This window comes from Crocodylus porosus, unplaced genomic scaffold, assembly GCF_001723895.1.
Source record: "Crocodylus porosus isolate Cpor-Errol unplaced genomic scaffold, CroPor_comp1, whole genome shotgun sequence".
Taxonomy (NCBI): Eukaryota; Metazoa; Chordata; order Crocodylia; family Crocodylidae; genus Crocodylus; species Crocodylus porosus.
The window spans coordinates 6,241,554-6,251,693 of record NW_017728918.1 but is presented as its reverse complement, the minus strand read 5'-3'; positions in this window follow the sequence as shown (position 1 = coordinate 6,251,693).

The window sequence follows — 10,140 nt, the reverse complement described above, 5'->3', positions numbered from 1 at the left end:
TTTTGGTCGCTTTACTAGCCGCGGTCTAAATGAACAGAGGTCTGCAATGACATTTAGAGCCATTGTCATGCGTTCTTTCTTGAAGTGCATTTGTAGGGCAGTGGCAAAGGATACTTTTGAACAGGAGGACTCCCTTTTTTGAAGCAGATGCACCCCTTCGTTCGCCAGATTGTGGTGACGTGCCGATCCAACCACTGCTTTCTTGGCTGATCCACCGGAAACCTGGAGACCTCAGACCTGCTCCCGCTTTGACCTTATGCCGCATAGCTCAGTTTGTGACAACACTTGTTCTCTGTGGGATGGCTATGAGAAGGACCCACACAATGTGGTCCCCAGAGGGTTACATTTGCTTTTGTTTTTCCTCCCACCCTCCAAATGCTGATGAAATGTCCCTGCATGGCAGCCCTAGAAACTGGCAGCCCTCCACATCCACAGAAGGAAGTCCAACATGGACACCCATCCAACCATGCACCCAACCCCGTACTGATGATCAGTCACGTTTAGGATTAAGAGGGTCATTCAGCCTCCAGCAGCCTAAATCAATCAATCAATCAATCAATCAATCAACCTATTTATCTTACCTACCTCTACCTCCCTGTCTATCTAGCAGCTTTATCTAGACTAGGAGCTCTTTGGGGCAGGGACGGTCTCTTACAATGTGTATGCACAGCACTGAGTGCAATGGGCCCCTGATCTCACTCTAGGTGCTCCCATAATAGAAATAAGGAATAATGACAAGCGCTGTATTTTGCCAGTCTCTGTTGATCCCATTCAGGGTCTTCCCAGGCACGCAGAAAGCTGGGATAAACCAGGTTTAAACAGAAAGCTCCAATCAAAGGTAATTTTCTAAACCAAGTCTCCAAACTGGTTGAAATGTGCCCCATGCCAGCTGGAATGGCCTTTCCTGCCAGGACCGTAGGCAGTGGCCATGCATGGGTATGAAAGGGTTGGGCAGTAGGGTCCCAGCAGGTCTCTTCTAGCTTAAGATGGTTGAAAACTGAGCTGTTCTACCCTCCCTAAGTGGTTCTCAGCCTCATTTTATTTTATTAGCACATCCCCCAGTGAGCATGATAAGAAAGTCTTATTAGCTCATGTGGTGAAGATCCGATGCAGAATTAGTCTCTGACGCTGCTGTCTACAGATAACTTCCAGCACAGGCTTTTTATGTCAGGCATCCGGCCCCACAAGAGCCTAATGAAGACTGGGTCTTCCCCATGTCATTCAGTTTTATGAAGGCTTCAGAATTAAGACCATTTTAGTAGCACTTATTTCTTCCCCGGGCCCAGTCTAAACAGGCGTCTCAAGCAGGAGACTTTTTATTGCCGAGACAACGCGTGATAAGGAAAGATCCTCTGCAAAAAAATCGCTCCGCTTAGGTTCAAAAAGTGGTCCCGGGGGTCTGATCCTAACACAGACTTGGCCCTTAATGAACATTTAGGAATTACAGCGGGCTGATAAGGCACTTTCCTTCAGAGTTTTCATTTCATGGCAATAGTCACAACTCCCAGATAAGAAGCACATACATTTTATTTAAGTGTGCTCACGCTTCTTGCTGGGAAGCTGGAACCAAACTGGCATCCATCAAACCCTTTTGTGATTTACACGAATACCTGATCCCTCTGATAAGGGAAAGTGTAAGTCAACACCGGTCTGTTGTAATTGGGTGTTACCTGTGTAGATACTGAGCTGCTATCTCGGCCCTGCTGGACTTTACCTTCCCTCCGGAAGTACACAAAAATTGTCTCCAGGTTCTGATTTGGCCCCAAACAGTTGCAACGAGATGTATACAATTTTGGAAGGGGCTTGTTTTCAGAGCTGGTGACGGAGACTCAGCACAGCTAGTTCAATAGATCTAACCCTGCCCAAACTATCTGTGACGTGGTGATTGGTTATGCTACCTCGGGCAGCCTGTATCCGTCTAACACTTGGGTTTGGGACAGTAGTTTCATAAACCAGTTGGACCTAAATCAGTTCTGTCTGATACTACACTCAGCCAGGTTTATCTTAAACCAGTTTCAGCCATTTTGAAACTGGTTTATGTGCTCTGAACTTCTATCCTGTTACAGCTCTGATCACTTAAACTGGTTTATGTGTGACTTCTGTCCTTATGTATGATATACACAATGGCAGCACCCAGAAATGTTGTTAGGGCCTCCAGCTAGAGACACTTCCTGGCCTGAAGAGCTGCTGGTCTCAATAGAGGAGCCAAGAGCAGCCCAAAGAGGTGAAGTGAAGACACTTCTATAGCTGGGAATAGAGCCAGTACCACCTTCACTGCAATCACAGGCAGCCCGTTCTCCTAGTACAGTGGCTCTCGACCATTGGAGAATCAAGACCCCCCCCATTCAACTCCAGGCCCACCTTGGGAAATGCCAGCTCCAAGTTTTCAGTCATTTGTTGACCACAGAAAAATAGGAGAGCAGTTGTTCCGTTGCAAAAAACTCAGAGAGACCATAGCACAGCAGAATGGTTTTAGCACCCTGGATTTCTGCTTGAAATCTCTGGGTTTAACTTGTGCATTGTATGTGCACATCTAATAGTGCTAATATCGCATTAAAAATATTGCATAATATTGCATAACAAGATTGCATAATATTGCATAAAAGGATTGCATAATATTGCATAAAAAGATGTGGTTTTTGTTGTTGTTGCAAAAATCTAGTTGGTCTAATAAAAGATGTCACCTCTCCCATGAGTCCCAGTTCCAATATTGCATAGCACTCACTGGCAACCTTGAAAGGATCTCACAGCAGGCACCCTGGCTGAGAACCACTGTCACCCCCTCCGGCTCCTCTCATACACCCCCAAGCCCTCCCCGTGGGACATACTGCCTTAGAGTCCTACTCTCACAGCTGAGGGTCAGACCGCACCACAACTTGGGGAAATACCGGCATTGTCTCTAGACACCAGATCAGCCAGAACAGTCTTTAAAAGAAGAGTCAGGGATGTATCCTGCGGCATCTCTAAACCAGCGATGGGGAGACCAGGGAGGGTATCGAAAGCATCCACTCGTGCCGCTGTCAGACACTGTCGGACCCAGGACTAGGTGGGCCATTGGTCAGGAGCAGACTCCAGGGCCTGAGCAGTGCAAGATCGGGCTGTAACTTGCTGATCCCAAATGCTTATCCTGGATCAGATAATTGAGCGTGCTGCCAGTGCCTGCTTTGTCTCTCTGCATGTTATTACTGAGGAGCTGAGCTCAGAAACAGTCGGGAAAGAGCTCCAGGACAGTGTGGAAGCACATGTGATTCGTGGTCGCTTACCTTTCCCAGGGTGGATCTTATTTGCAGCATCTATGTTTTTGTTCCCCCACCCCACCCCCATGTGATGGCGGGGAGGTGGCATTGTAGCTCTGCTAGGGCAGAGGAACAGGAATGGCCTGGGACATCACCCACAAATGCAGCAACGGTTTCCAAGAATTGTCCATTTTGGGAAGGGGTGACAGGGATCTGGCTTGATCTGCTAGGTCACTCATTTGGGATTCAGAGGAGGCATTGAAATCCCATGCATCTTTGCTGAATCAGAGCCTCTATAAAAAAAAAAAAGGATGATATTCCTCTAGGCTCTGATACAGAAACCATCCATGTGGTACATGAGCTCAGACTGTATCACGAGACCTGACCAGCAAGGGCGCCGCATCTCTCTTTCCACTCCATTGGCCTTAAAGGGTTTTGGTCATAGGAGGCCATGGATATTTTCCTGCGGGATGTGCCCAGAATACACCCTGGACCTCAGGGGCTGAAAAGGCAGCGCTGGGTTGGCTTGGCGAATTTGAAACCCTCTCGTATACATATATATAGGATCTGGAGATGTATACATTAAGTCTATGTGGGCTGAGGTTTATGAGGATATTTTGTGGCTTAGTCTAAGTCCCTTGCAAGACATTTTCTTCCATGCGAAGGAAACTCCTGATGAAATTAATGAGCCACTTTCCTCCTTATCTCTCTTCCCTGTTATCTAAGTCCAAGGGAAAGGCTGGGAGCTGTGAGAGAGCCAGGACATACTGCTTTCCAGGTCCTGCCCCCAGATCTCCCCAAGCATGGACAAAACCCCCACGGAGGTTTGTTGGAAATGGGTGCTGCGAACTTTCAGGCTTTTGAGGCTGCTTCTCCGGGGAGACCAGCGAAGGGCTTCACAAGTGGCATTTGGAGACTTCGCGGGGCCAAGCCTTTACTGTTCATCTGTACTGTACTGGTGATCTGGAAATACAAAGCCCAAAAGTGCTGTTATGTTTAATGCTCATTCAGCCAGGCGATGGGTTTTTGTGTAGGCGAGCACCCTTCTCCTCCAGCTTGGGCCAAATGTCTCTCTTTTCTGGGAGCTCTCTGGTACAAATCTTTTACAGGAGCCTGCTCCCAAACCCCTTGCATGTGCAGTCTTTTGTGGGAGAAACAGCTATTTATTTGGGGGGTTAAAGGCAGCTGAGACAACAGCAGAGCGAGAGACATTTGTGCCAAGATGGAGAAGGGACTCATTGTACATGCAGGGTTTCTTTTTGGGCCTCTGCTGCAGCTTTGCAGGCTGGCCAAGGGCAGGGAGCACCAGGTCTGTTCCCATAATAAAACCCACAGAAAGCTTTTCCTCCTTTCAACCCCCCGGGGCCACGTTCCCAGCTGATGCCTGATTCTGAGCTGCTTTGATCTGGAGTGACACCCCAGGGTATCAGGACCCTGCCGGTGTGACTCAGGGCCAGATCCACAGGTTGGTGTGACAGCCTTGCTCCACTGCAGATGTGGATTCATGCTGGCTGAAGATCGGGCCACCAGCTGCACGGAGGGGTTTAGCCCCATCCCTCTGCTTGCCGAGAGCCGAGCTACCCCCAGCAGCTTGCGGGATGCTTTCGGAGGACATCACAGCTAGACCTGCAGTCGTCTCTCAGAGAAAGCTGCCAGCAAGCTCTTAATGGGACATTGAGACTGGGGACATGGGATTGAAAGGGCATAACCCTCTGAGCTTTGCCAGTCTTATCCTTCCACCTAAAAACCCCTTCTCCTTCCCTAATATCCATGCCATGAATGTACTTCCAAAGAGTGATCACATCCCCTCTAAAAGAGCATTAATGCAGAAATCATTGGTCATTATTAAGCCAGCCTGGTCTCAAAGGTCAGAGCACTGATTCTTTTCCTGGCTCTGCCGCTGTCTTTGGGCAAACAGCTTTGCCTTCTCTGTGCCTCAGTTTCCCTTTATTCCCTTCCCCACCTTGTCTACTCGGTCTGTAATCTCTTTGTGGAAGGAACGGCCCCATGTGGGGCGTCTATACATCACCTTGCACGATGGGACGTCAATCCCAGAAGGAGCTGCTGAGCACAGCTCATAAGACTAATAATTTGTGGTAACAGGCATTGCCCTGTCAGACCTTCCCGGGGCTTTCCACCTCACTGCAGAGCACCAGCCTCTCATTCCTGATATGTCTTCAGTCCAATTTATGTCCTCAGTTCACTCCAGCCATCAGTCCTTTTCATGGCACATAAGCCTCCGGGTATTCATTCCCCAGCTTGTGATTAGGTGCTGCGCCAAGAATTGTGTAGGTGTGATCTCACACCCAGGCTGGGTGTATTTGTTTGGGATTTATATTATCTGCTGTTCTTATTGTATTGCCTGTTCGCTTCCCAAATTGAAGTGTGCTTTTCTTAAGCAAACACATGCCACAGCACCTACGATCCGCATTCCTCCCTGGACTCTTTCGCTTTGTGCTCTGTCCACTCAGTAACCTCAAGGACTTATCTTGCTGGCTGCAAAGGGCTTTTCTACTCTACAAAAAAAAAACGTTTGTGATTAAACCAGCAGTTATGCCTGTATGAGGATCATTATATTGCTACAGCTTATTCTGATGACTGGTTCAAGGCACCTTTTTTCTAGTCTAAATGGTTCCTCAGTAGGGTTTATGGCAGTATCACAGTATCTGTATTTACCTGTATTGGTACAGAACCACCCCCTCGCTAACACATGCATAACTTTCAAACCTGGATCAAGAAAAGGTACATAATGGTCCAGGAAAAAAAAAAGCATGCCCATGTGCTAGTTCAGATGTCTGGTACAAATCAGCACACTTTCATAGACATGGAGCATGAGGATGACGCTCTAGTTGGGACCAGAAGCTGCTGCAGTTCATGCCAGTGGTTAAACTGTTGTTCAGCGGGCCAGGTCTCAGTGCTGTGTTTTTAAACCCGGATCCTATGTTACAACTCACTGTTTTTGAATCAAAGGAGATTGTATTGAAATGTTTTACTGAAGGTGAGCTAGGGACTTGTGATCCATGAAGAGGTCATTAAAAAACAGCAAGTGCCTGTGTGTGAATGATACCGAGTGCACATCTGCGTTGAGTCCTAAACCCCCCAGATTCCAACCTGAGCACTCGCTAGATCATACCCATGCTCTTCCTTTCCTGCAGGAGTCAGTCCTTGACTTCAGGCATGCAAGCACTGCCATTAGGAACAGGGAGGGTCTTTCCATTGTCTGCAGGGGCGGTTGAGTCAGGCCCAGAGTCTCCTCATTACACATCGGTTGCAACACCTCACCTTGCCCTGGGCAACACTCCCCTTCTCTCTAGACTTGCACTTCTCACTTTCTTGTCATGCTGTGTGGAGCCCCTCGCTTGAACTAGAAGTGAATCTGGCCTAGACAGAGAGAGCTCCTCAGCTCTTTCCAATGGGTCATTTCTTTTTACTGGTTATTTGCATGCTCTTGCTGATCTAATCACAGCGGTTCCTGCTGATCCAATTACAGTAAAGTTTGTGGGCGCCTTGCTGTGAACATTTGCATGTGTGAAGGTTGCAGGAGAGAAGTTCAAAGGCTTGGGGTGGTTGGAGCACTTTGAATTTAGCATAGAATGGCCTGAGCCCGTGGGCCTGATTCTGCCATGCTGAGCCACTATAAAGCAGGAGTAACTCTGTTGACATGAAAGGAAGTACATTGGTAGAAAATGGGCATATGCCTGCCAGGGTGAGGAATGGAAGAGCTTGTCTACAGAAAAACTGTGACTGTAAATATATAACCTTTATATAGATAGATAGATATCTATATAGATATATCTATCAATATCTATGTAAATATTTATATAGATATCCATATAGATATCTATATAGATCTATATAGATATCTATATCATTATAAACTATCTATAGATAGATAGATAGATAAATAGATAGATAAAACATATATTTTTACAAAATAAAGACTATAAATAATGCCTGTTACTATTGTGACTACTACTATTACTGTTCCTGTTACAGTTATGTTATGCACTGGGCTCTCAGATCACTGCATTTTGTAAACTGGCTCCATGATAACATTATATGTCTTTCAGAAAGAAGGCGGCTGGGTAGATTTCCACCTTATAGACTGACTAAATCAGAGATACATACCATAAGTTTTTGTAAAGCAGTGGCTTGCTTTATCAGAAGCTGATGACTACCTCTTTTCTTCACAAAGCAACACTGATGGGCACCTCTGAAATACTGACAGAGATGATATCATTGCCAAATCACTGGTGTTTTGGTCACAAAGTTGGCTTCTGTTAGTTACTGTGTTCTTCCCAGGATGCTGGGGAGGATGGGGAGAGAAGCAAAGAGAAAATACCCATACAGCTTTTTTCTAGCAAATGTCGTTGGTAGATCTCAAAAAGTGCAATTAAGAGACCAATATCACCATCCCCATTTTACAGAGCGGGAAACTGAGGCACAGTGGCATGAGGTGACTTGTCTTGCGGTCACCTCGTAAGCCAGAAAGGCAGCTTCAGAAATAGAAGCCAGGCCTTCCGTGGCCCTGTCCTGCAACTGAATTGGCCTGGTTTGAATTCACCCCGCCACTATTTTGCTACAGCCGCACTTGTTTTGGATTCAGAATCCCCTCTCCCTCCTTTGTGCAGTCGGCAGTCATCGCTCTTGCCCGCTTGGAGCCTTTGCTCTAGGAAGGGATTGAAGTTGCTGGATTGTAACGGAGCGGAGTGACACTCCCTGTCCCTGTGTAGCTGCTGCTGAGCTCCCACCATGCAAGCCTGGCACTGTGAGCACCCAAAGCTGTTGCTTTGCAGTTTGGAGACAGAGGAAGAAGGCTGCCAAAGGATGGGGCAGCCAGCTACACAGATGCCCTTGGGAAGCTGGGCTTCCCTCCCAACCTGGGATCATAAAACGGGGCTGATCATGCAGTGGGATGGGCTCCCTTTATTTTCGATTCAGGGTCACTGACTTAATTATCTTCCCTCCACTTCAGAGGAAAGATCCTGCTAATTGAAACATTTTGGGTTTTTTATGCCGGGTCCTTTCCCCATCTCATGCCACTCGAACCTGATAGGAATTAAGCACCTGAAATGACAAGTAGTAAACCACCACGCAGCTTACAACCATTAAAAATGGGTTTGTTAGTTATCTTTCCCAAGGGAAACAGTATGAGATTGGTCATGCATACACGTGCGCGTGCAAACACACGAACAGCGCCCTGCTGTATTGGCAACCCACACCATCTTTTGCTGCGCTCATTCAAGAGAAGCTGCCAAAGCAGATGACCAGACACTGGCTATAAGCAAAAGCAAGACAGGATCTGTTGCCAGTGTCTAAGCTGGAGAACTGTTAACTAGGTCATAAGCAAGCAAAATTCATAGAAGGGCTGAGCAGGAAGCAAGTTTTCTATGTGTGGGGAAATGCCATGCTTTCCATCAGCTTTCTGTACCAAAAAAAGGAAAAGGGGAAAAAAAAAAGTTACAAACATGATTTTATTTTTTTTTTAAAAAGCTCATTTTAAATTGAGGCTAATTGATCAAGTAAAATTTTGGGGGGTTGCTTTCCATTTTCTTGACCTAGGCTATTAACAAATTGGAAGGAAAAGCCATTTTCAAGAGCAAATTAAAAGATTCTGTTCTGAAATAAAATTGGAATAGTTTGACCTTGCTAGACTGCCCCTTTCCATTTCTTCAAAATGAATCGTCTCAAAACCAACATATTTCCATTAAACATTTCACTTTTGATAAATCATCATTTCCTGATGGAAAATGTTCCATTGGAAAATGTCCAGCGGGGTCTAATCAATCATGCACAGAGTTAAGATCAAAAGGACAGAACAAAGTGATAGACCGGACAAAAGAATTAAAAATGGCATCAATAATGCAGCATGTGCGCGTTTCTTATGAGTTTTCCATAATCTAAGTCAACACACAGTATTGCCGGTTCTCACAATTTGATCGTAAGTCTTGCAATATTTGGTACTTTAACGAAAGTCCCAACTTTTGGATTCAGCGAATTGCTTGAGACTCTCCACTTCCCTTCAAGGAGATCAACTTGCCGGCCCTTGGGGTTGCAGAGACAAGCATGAAAATATGAACCGGAAGCTTAGTGTTATGCCAGGGACAGTCCAGATCGTCCCCTAGGTGATTCACGCAAGAATGTGGGCCCTGGTTTTTACCCTCAAATAGTCCATTCAAAATGTCTGTGTTTAGCTAGAACTGGGCCCAGCGTAAAAGGTTAGGATCTGTATCAAGATCTGCACCGTCCCATTCAAGGGGCTCTGGGATAGGCTTGAGGAAAGGTGCGTGGACTACCGGGCAGGCACTGGAAATTTGCTGAATGAGCCACATTTCATCCCTAACTGCTGAGTGCCCTCCGACTTGTCTCATGGGCGCTTCTGTTTCCCCTCCCAGCCTTTGCCCGCTTACACTTTATGCAGTTGCCTTCTCTTACAAAGTGTGTGCACAGCGCCGGGCGCAGCAAGGCCCTGATTTCAATGGGCAGCATAATAGAAACACTAACTAAGGAATAAGGCAGGATCTGGCCCGCAGTCTACATACCAGCTGGGGTCGGTTCACATCTAGGTTTTCTCTTTAGACCTGTTTTATTCCTCAGAAAAACTGCTAGGAAATGTGTGACCCCCAGATACACCGCGGTTGTGTGTGACCTGGACTGAGCACGAGGCCCTGAAGGGGTCTAGGAAATGTGCCTTGCAAAGGACTCAGGGAGGCTGCAATTGTTTTCCAGCTGACGGCGACTTCCTAGCAGTGCTACCCCCGGGAGCCCTGGGAGGAGAAGCCTATTTTACCTCCTGCCGCTGGAGGAGGGAGAGACTAGGAAACCAGGGACTTAGCGTGGCACGAGACAGCCTTCGACCACCACCGACAATGCTTCAGCACGGTTACCTGGGAGGGGGAGACGG